This window comes from Somniosus microcephalus, chromosome 12 (assembly GCF_052327205.1).
Source record: "Somniosus microcephalus isolate GS21.2 chromosome 12, FLI_Smic_1.0, whole genome shotgun sequence".
Taxonomy (NCBI): domain Eukaryota; kingdom Metazoa; phylum Chordata; class Chondrichthyes; order Squaliformes; family Somniosidae; genus Somniosus; species Somniosus microcephalus.
The window spans coordinates 83,124,132-83,133,780 of record NC_140998.1 but is presented as its reverse complement, the minus strand read 5'-3'; the positions used below and the strand labels follow the sequence as shown (position 1 = coordinate 83,133,780).

Genomic DNA, 9,649 nt, shown 5'->3' with positions numbered 1-9,649 from the left:
AGGCGTCGGCCATTTAGGACTGAGATGAGGAAAAATTTCTTTGGAATTCTCTACCCCAGAGAGCTGTGGATACGCAGTTGTTGAGTATATTCAAGACAGAGATCAATAGATTTTTGGATAGTAAGGGACTCAAGGGATATGGGGATAGTGCACGAAGGTGGAGTTGAGATAGAAGTTCAGCCATGATCTTATTGAATGGTGGAGCAGACTCAAGGGCCCGAATGACCTACTCATGCTTCTATTTCTTATGTTCTTATGTTCAAATGAATCCCTGCTTCCAGGGAGCAGTCATGATGCCATTTACTTTACACCAACCCACCATGCATGCCCCTTTATTTGTTGACACCCAGAAAGTCAAGGGTTGGCTGACCATGGCGCCTGCAAGTGGCAAGACTCATGACCCGTTTGCAGCATGCGGTAACAACACTACAGCAAGAGAAGCATAGGTGGTGAACTGGAAACAGTCTAGCAACACCTTCTTCTCAGCCACAAGGCGGCGGCAGAGGAGCGAACTTAAAAGCAGCGGCGAGTCTCAGGTAGGCCCCACAGCGGCGGTGGACCTGGGTGAGGCAGTGGCGGAAGAGGAGCAAAATTAAAAGCGGCGGCGCGGCTCAGGTAGGCCCCACAGCTTACCAATCTCCGAGCTCAGAGCGGGAGAGAGAGAAGTAAAAAGTAATCGAAGTGTGACGTCACCAGAAAGCAGGTAAGTGATTGGCTGGTGAGTAGTTCTCTCTTTTTCCAAACTTAAACTCTATGGTTTATAGTTGCTAAGGTCTCTGTGGTGTAGCGGGGATTGTTGGTAAACCAGGGCCCTTAAGTATATCATTTAGCTGTAGTGTAACTGGCGGGATTGATTTGATTTAATTTAATTTGAATTAATTAAAGGGTAAGTCATGGCAGGAGAGCTCGGCCCCATAGTATGCTCCTCCTGCGCTATGTGGGAACTCAGGGACACTTCCTGTGTCCCTGACGACCATGTGTGCAGGAAGTGTACCCAGCTGCAGCTACTGGCAGATCGCATTGCAGCGCTGGAGCTGCGACTGGATACATACTGGACCATTCGCGATGCTGAGGACGTCGTGGATATCACGTTTAATCAATTGGTCACACCGCAGGTAAAGTTTGCACAGGCAGAAAGGGAATGGGTGACCGCCAGGCAGAGTAGTAGGCGCAGGCAGATAGTGCAGGAGTCCCCTGTGGTCATCCCCCTCTCAAACAGACATACCACTTTGGATACTGTTGGGGGGGATGGCTTATCAGGGGAAAGCAGCAGCAGCCAACTTCCTGGCACCAGGGGTGGTTTTGCTGCACAGGACGGGAGAAAAAGAGGGGTAGAGCTATAGTAATAGGGGATTATATTGTAAGGGGAATAGATAGGCATTTTTGCGGCTGCAAACGAGACTTCAGGATGGTGTGTTGCCTCCCTGGTGCAAGGGTCAAGGATGTCTCAGAGCGGCTGCAGAACATTTTGGAAGGGGAAGGTGAATAGCCAGTTGTCGTGGTGCATCTAGGTACCAACGATATAGGTAAAAAACGGGATGAGGTCCTAAAAGCTGAATATAGGGAGTTAGGAGGTAAATTAGAAAATAGGACCTCAAAGGTAGTAATCTCAGGATTGCTACCAGTGCCACATGCTAGTCAGAGTAGAAATAGAAGGATATTTCAGATGAATACGTGGCTAGAGGAATGGTGCAAGGGGGAGGGATTCAAATTCCTGGGACATTGGAACTGGTTTTGGGGGAGGTGGGACCAGTACAAACCGGACGGTTTGCACCTGGGCAGGACCAAGACCGATGTCCTCGGGGGAGTGTTTGGTCTGGGGGAGGGTTTAAACTAAAATGGCAGGGGGTTGGGAACCTGAGCAGGGAGACAGAGGAAGGGGAAACGAGGATAAAAGCAGAAGACAGGAAGGAGAAAAACAAAAGTGGCAGTCAGAGAAATCAATGGTTTAAATCAAACATGGCCACAGTAAATAATAATTCTAAAAGGTCTAAGAGCGTTAAAAAAACAAGCCTGATTGCGTCTTAATGCGAGGAGCATTCGTAATAAGGTGGATAAATTAGCTGCACAAATGGAGGTAAACGAATATGATATGATTGGGATTACGGAAACATGGCTCCAGGGTGGCCAAGGCTGAGATCTCAACATCCAGGGGTATTCAATATTCAGGAAAGATAGGCAAAAAGGAAAAGGAGGTGGAGTAGCATTACTGGTTAAAGAGGGGATTAACACAATTGTAAGGAAGGATATTAGCTCTGATGATGTGGAATCTGTATGGGTAGAACTGACAAATACCAAGGGGCAGAAAACATTAGTGGGAGTGGTATATAGACCCCCAAACAGTAATGCGAAGGATGGAGATGGCATTAAAAGGGAAATTAGAGAAGCGTACAATAAGGGCACAGCAGTTATCATGGGTGACTTTAATCTACATATAGATTGGGCTAACCAAATTAGTAACAATACTGTGGAGGAGGTATTCCTGGAGTGTATACGGGATGGTTTCCTGGACCAATATGTCGAGGAACCAACTAGAGATCAGGCCATCTTAGACTGGGTATTATGTAATGAGAAAGGATTAATTAGCAACCTTGTTGTACAAGGCCCCTTGGGTCGGAGCGATCATAATATGATAGAATTCTTCATTAAGATGGAGAGTGAAGTATTTGACTCAGAGACTAGGGTCCTGAATTTAAATAAAGGAAACTACGATGGTAGGAGGCGAGAGTTGGGTAGGATTGAATGGGGAATGTCACTCAAAGGGTTGACGGTGGATAGGCAATGGCAAACATTCAAAGACCGCATGGATGAACTACAGAATTTGTTCATCCCAGTTTGGCATACAAATAAAACAAAAAAGGTGACTCAACCGTGGCTAACAAGGAAAATTAGGGATAGCATAAGATCCAAGGAGAGGACATATAAATTGGCCAGAAAAAGCAGTAAACCTGAGGATTGGGAGCAGTTTAGGATTCAACAAAGGAGGACAAAGGGATTAATTAAGTGGGGGAAAATAGAGTATGAGAGTAAGCTTGCAGGGAACATAAAAACTGACTGTAAAAGCTTTTATAGATATGTGAAGAGAAAAAGATTGGTGAAGTCAAGCGTAGGTCCCTTGCAGTCAGAATCAGGGGTATTTATAATGGGGAACAGAGAAATGGCAGACCAATTAAATACATATTTTTGGTTCTGTCTTCACAAAGGAGGACACAAATAACCTTCCAGAGATGTCGGGGAACATAGGGTCTGATGAAAGGGAGGAACTGAAAGAAATCAGTATTTGTAGGGAAATGGTGTTAGGGAAATTGATGGGATTGAAGGCCGATAAATCCCCAGGGCCTTATAATCTACAGCCTAGGATACTTAAGGAAGTGGCCCTAGAAATAGTAGATGCATTGCTGGTCATCTTCCAACATTCGACAGACTCTGGAACAGTACCCATGGATTGGAGGGTAACTAATGTTATCCCACTATTCGAAAAAGGTGGTAGAGAGAAAATGGGGAATTACAGACTGGTAAGCCTGACATCGGTAGTGGGGAAAATGCCAGAGTCCATTATAAAAGATGTAATAGCAGAGCATTTGGAAAACAGTGACAGGATCGGACAAAGTCAACATGGATTTACAAAAGGTAAATCGTGCTTGACTAATCTACTGGAATTTTTTGAGGATGTAACTGGTAAAATAGATAAGGGAGTACCAGTGGATGTGATGTATTTGGACTTTCAAAAGGCTTTCGATAAGGTCCCGCATAAGAGATTAGCGTGTAAAGTTAAGGCACATGGGATTGGGGACAAGGTATTGACTTGGATAGAGAACTGGTTGGCAGACAGAAAGCAAAGAGTTGGAATAAATGGCTCTTTTTCCGAGTGGCAGGCTGTGACGAGTGGGGTACCGCAGGGATCGGTCCTTGGACCCCAGCTATTCACAATATATATTAATGATCTAGACGAGGGAACTAGATGTAATATCTTCATGTTTGCAGACGACACAAAGCTGGGTGGGCGTGTGTGCTGTGAGGAGGATGCCGAGAAACTCCAGTATGATTTGGACAGGTTGGGTGATTGGGCAGAAGCATGGCAGATGCAATATAACATTGATAAATACGAGGTTATCCACTTTAGTGTCAAAAACAGGAAGGCAGATTATTATCTGAATGGCAATAGATTGGGAGAAGGGGAAGTGCAACGAGACCTGGGTGTCCTTGTGCACCAGTCGCTGAAGGTAAGCATTCACGTGCAGCAGGTGGTTAAGAAGGCAAATGGTATGTTGGCCTTCGTAGCGAGAGGGTTTGAGTACAGGAGCAAGGATGTCTTGCTGCAGTTGTACAGGGCCTTGGTGAGACCACATCTTGAGTATTGTGTGCAGTTTTGGTCACCTTATCTGAGGAAGGATGTTCTAGCCATGGAGGGAGTGCAACGAAGATTCACCAGGCTGATACCTGGGATGGCAGGAATGATGTATGAGGAGAGATTGGGTCGATTGTGCTTATACTCGCTGGGGTTTAGAAGAATGAGAGGGGATCTCATTGAAACTTATAAAATTCTAACAGGACTAGACAGACTAGATGCAGGAAGGATGTTCCCGATGGTCGGGGAGTCCAGAACCAGGGGTCACAGTTTAAGGATTAGGGGTAAGCCATTTAGGACAGAGATGAGGAGGAATTTCTTCACCCAGAGAGTGGTGAACCTGTGGAATTCTCTACCACAGAAGGCAGTAGAGGCCAATTCATTAAATATATTCAAGAAGGAGTTGAATATATTTCTTAAGGCTAAAGGGATCAAGGGATATGGGGAGGAGGCAGGGACAGGGTACTGAATTTGGATGATCAGCCATGATCTCATTGAATGGTGGAGCAGGCTCGAGGGGCCGAATGGCCTACTCCTGCTCCTATCTTCTATGTTTCTATGTTTCTATGTAAGAGGTGTATAACATTGAGGGGCTAATAAATGAAGAATCCAGGGGAAAAACAGGTTATAAAGCAATTAAAATAACAGTAGAAAGATTGCAATGATAACTAATACAGTAATGATTCTGGGACTATCTAGGTTTTACCAATGTAAAGCAAATCCATAAGTTACATGGCCTCAAACAATAAAATGGAGACATTACACTGGTCAATTGCTACGTGGATAAGGAGAGGACATTTTGATATGTACATGTTATTTTATGCTTGAAAATCAAAACAAGGTTCCAGAAATAACAGTGATATTCTGGATTATCTTGAGTAATGGTGTTATACTTGCTAATTATAAAATGAAATGCTTCAATCTGTAGCCCTAATTAAGCAATGGATAAACAGTCCTGATGAAATGTTGGATTTAAACTGATATTCCTGAGATTAGACCCACTGGTGTAACAAACTATTAACCACTGATATCAATTCAGGCGTTTCCGAGTAGAAATAAAGGAGTAAGTTTAAGTTTAATCTCTGCAATATGAAGCATCATCTTCTTTCTTATGAAGTATATGTCCATGTGTAACATCCTTCAGATATTACAGGTGCGAATTTTGGCTATGCCCGTTTGGGGACGTTACCCAAATTAGCGCCGGACATTTAGCTCCTGGCGCGGAAGTACAGCCCCGGCCGCTAAATTCGGCTTACAGCCCCAGAGAGGAGGTGCCACTTCCGCTTGGGGTGATATCAGGGGTGCAAAGAGCTTGAACGCCGGAGCGCTACACGGCCGTTCCGCGTAGCGCTGGCGCGTTTTACCGCCCCTCCCCTTCCATTAAAGGGGAAGAATGCACTGAGCTCTGCAAGGCCTCCGATGGCCCACACTAGCCCATCAGGCTGACATGCTGCCGTGGCCGCAGCCCGGCACCGAGACGCAGTGCCAGGCTGTGCAATGGACCACACCAAGGGCCGCCACGAAAGGCCGACCTGGACGTCGGCCAAAAGAAGAAAATGGCGCCGCGAGCCGCAGCCGCACCTCCCCTTTAAATACCGCCCTGCGAGCGGAGATCAGCTCGGTTCACGACCCGCGAGGCTGGCGTTGACATTGCCCATGGCAGCCTCGTGGGGCACAGCCGAATTTCTGCCACAGGGCGGTAAGGGGCCGCATCGCTCGGCAGTGATGTCACCGCCGGCGCGCAGCAGCCCGAGATGCTACCGGCGGCGCGCGGCGCTATCAGCTAGCTCCCCGCCGAATTTCTCGGGAGGCGCTACTATCGTCCCCCCCAGGCGATAACCTCTTTGCACCCCATTAGCGCCCCCCGGAGGCACTAACGACAGGAGCAAAGGTGCCGAATTTCACCCCAGACTTTCTTAGAATTATTTCCAGTGGAAAACTGATGTGCCATTCAAAAACCCAATGAACAGTTTTAATTTCATTTTCCTCTCATTTATTTTCATATAAGGATCTTTTATTTTTTTCTCTCCACACTTTCCTTGGGCCCTGCACCACCTGTGTCTGAGAGGAAGACAGGTCAACCTTGAAATTGGAATGTGCCCGAATCAGGGCGCGATCCCGGTTCAGTGCATGCTGTACGCGCCTAAAGATGCCTGTGGCAGGACCGCACAAAATTGGTCCACTTGACTCATTTGCTTCCTGCCAGCAAGCTTCAGGTGCCAGTCCCTTGCTATACCAACCAGCTATACTATTTCAGTGGATCATGCTCACCAGTGCCTTCTAAAGCCTACAAGGTTGCAAGCAGGGTGGGCTCCATAATGTATCGTGAATTATGAATTAGCAATCTAATTAGACTCTTTTTTCTCTGAAAGCAAGAATTATGCATTAGTCATAATTTTCCAAAGTTCTCTAGATTTGAGAATTGTGCCTTTGGATTAGAAAATTGCAAATGTCACTCCATTATTTAAGAACTGAGTGATAAACCAGGAAATTACAGATTTACAAAAGCAAAAGCAAAATACTGCGGATGCTGGAAATCTGAAATAAAAACAGAAAATGCTGGAAATACTCAGCCGATCGGGCAGCATCTGTGGAGCAAGTTAATAATTCAGGTCGATGACCCTTCGTCAGAACTGGAAAAAGTTGGAGATGGAACAGGTTTTTAAGCAAGTGTAGGGGCAGGGAAAGGGGGGAGGGGAGGAAAGAACAAAAGGGAAGGTCTGTGATAGGATGGAAGGCAGGAGAGAATAAGAGACAAGAGGGATGATGTTGCAAGTTAAAGGAGATGGTAATGGGACAAGTTAAGAAACAAAAGATGACTCTATATGAAGTGTAAATGGCAGAATGATCGACAGCTGCCATGTGAGAGAGAGAGAAAAACAAGTTGGGACAGAGGTTATGGTCTGAAATTGTTGAACTCAATGTTGAGTTCAGAAGGCTGTAAAGTGCCTAATCGAAAGATGAGGTGCTGTTCCGCGAGCTTACGTTGAGCTTCATTGAAACAGTGTAAGAGGCCGAGGACTGAGAGGTCAGAGTGGAGTGGAGCAGGGAATTAAAGTGACAGGCGACCAGAAGCTCGGGGTTACCCTTACGGACTGAACGGAGGTGTTCCGCAAAGCGGTCACCAGTCTGCGTTTGGTCTCCCCAATGTAGAGGAGACCGCATTGTGAGCAGCGAATACAGTATACTAAATTGCAAGAAGTACAAGTAAATTGCTGTTTCACCTGGAAGGAGTGTTTGGGGCCCTGGACAGTGGGGAGGGAGGAGGTAAAAGGGCATGTGTTGCATTTCCTGTGCTTGCACGTGAAGGTGCCGGGCGAAGGGGAAGGGCTGTTGGGGGTGATAGATGAGTGGGCCAGGGTGTCGTGGAGGGAGCGGTCCCTTTGGAATGCTGAAAGGGGAGGTGAGGGGAAAATGTGTTTGGTGGTGGAATCATGCTGGAAGTGGCGGAAATGGAGGGGGATGATCTGTTGAATGTGCAGGCTCGTAGGGTGAAAGGTGAGGACAAGGAGAACCCTATCGTGGTTCCAGGAGGGAGGAGAAGGGGTAAGAGCAGAAGTGCGGGAAATAGAACGGACACGGTCAAGGGCCATGTCAACCACAGTAGAGGGGAATCCTCAGTTGAGGAAAAAGGGAGACATGTCAGAAGCACTGGTATGGAAGGTGGTATCATCAGAGCAGATGCGGCGGAGATGGAGAAACTGGGAGAATGGAATAGAGTTCTTACAGGAAGCGGGGTGGAAGGAAGTGTAGTCCAGGTAGCTGTGGGAGTCTGTGGGCTTATAGTGAATGTTTGTCAATAGCCTATCCCCAGAGGTGGAGACAGAGAAATCGAGGAAGGGAAGGGAAGAGTCGGAGATGGACCATGTGAAGGTGAGGGAAGGGTGGAAATTTGAAGCAAAGTGAATGAAATTTTCTAGTTCAGGGCGAGAGCAGGAAATGGCACCGATACAGTCATCAATGTACCGGAAAAAGAAGTGAGGGAAGGGACCTGAGTAGGACTGGAACAAAGAATGTTCCACATATGCCATGAAAAGGCTGGCATAGCTAGGACCCATGCGGGTTCCCATAGCAACACATTTAATTTGGAGGAAGTGAGTGGAGTCAAAGGAGAAATTGTTCAATGTGAGAACAAGTTCAGCCAGGCGGCAGAGGGTGGTGGTGGATGGGGACTGGTCGGGCCTCTGTTCAAGGAAGAAGCAGAGCACCCTCAGGCCATCCTAGTGGGGGATGGAGGTGTAGAGGGATTGGACGTCCATAGTGAAAAGGAGATGGTTGGGGCCAGGAAACTGGAAACTGTTAAAGTGGCAGAGGGCGTCAGAAGAGTCGCAGATGTAGGTGGGAAGAGACTGGACAAGGGGAGAAAAAATAGAGTTGAGATAGGAGAAGATAAGTTCCGTGGGGCAAGAACAGGCTGAAACGATGGGTCTACCAGGGCAGTCCTGTTTGTGGATCTTGGGAAGAAGGTAGAAGCGGGCTGTGCGGGGTTGGGGAACTATGAGGTTGGTAGCCATGGAGGGAAGATCTCCAGAGGAGATGAGGTTAGTGACAGTCTTGGAAACAGTGGTTTGATGTTCGGTAGTGGGGTCATGGTCCAGGGGGAGGTAGGAGGAGGTGTCGGAGAGTTGGCGTTCAGCCTCCGCTAGGTAGAGGTCAGTTCGCCAAACATCAACAGCACCACCCTTGTCAGCAGGTTTAATGACAATGTTGGGGTAGGATCTGAGAGAATGGAGTGCTGCAAGCTCAGCAGGAAATAGGTTGGAGTGGGTGAGGGGAGCAAAGAAATTGAGACGGCCAATGTCATGCTGGCAGTTTGCAATAAAAAGATCTAGAGAGTTCAAGAGGCCAGAAGGAGGGGTCCACGTAGAAGGAGAATTCTGAAAACGGGAGAAAGGGTCAGCTGTGCGGAGGGAAAACTGCAGATTTGTCAGTTTAATGTCAATTGTGGGGAAGTTATTGGAATCTATCATCCGGGAGAGAGCGATTGAGCATTTGAACAAGCATGAGCTGATCGAAAGAAAGTCAGCGTGAATTTGTAAATGGCTGGTCATGACTTTTCTAGTTGACTTTCTTGAGGAGGTCACTAACATGGTGGACAGGCGAGTCTCTATGGATATTATCGACATGGACTTCCAGAAGGCATTTGATAAGGTTCTATACAAGAGATTATTAGCAAAAATGAAAGCGCACAGAATTGAAGGTAACCTTGTGACATGGGTTGGCAATTGTTGGAAGGTACAAGACAGAGAGTAGAGGTAAAGGGATTGGTGGATGTGAAAAGTAATGTTCCCCAGGGATCTC

General features: G+C 46.9%; 1 pseudogene; it reads right to left on the bottom strand.

Annotated features, from left to right (window-relative positions):
* Nucleotides 1–8,558: 8,558 nt before the first annotated feature.
* Nucleotides 8,559–9,318, bottom strand: LOC147109363 (uncharacterized; annotated as a pseudogene).
* Between the last annotated feature and the right edge of the window lie 331 nt (nt 9,319–9,649).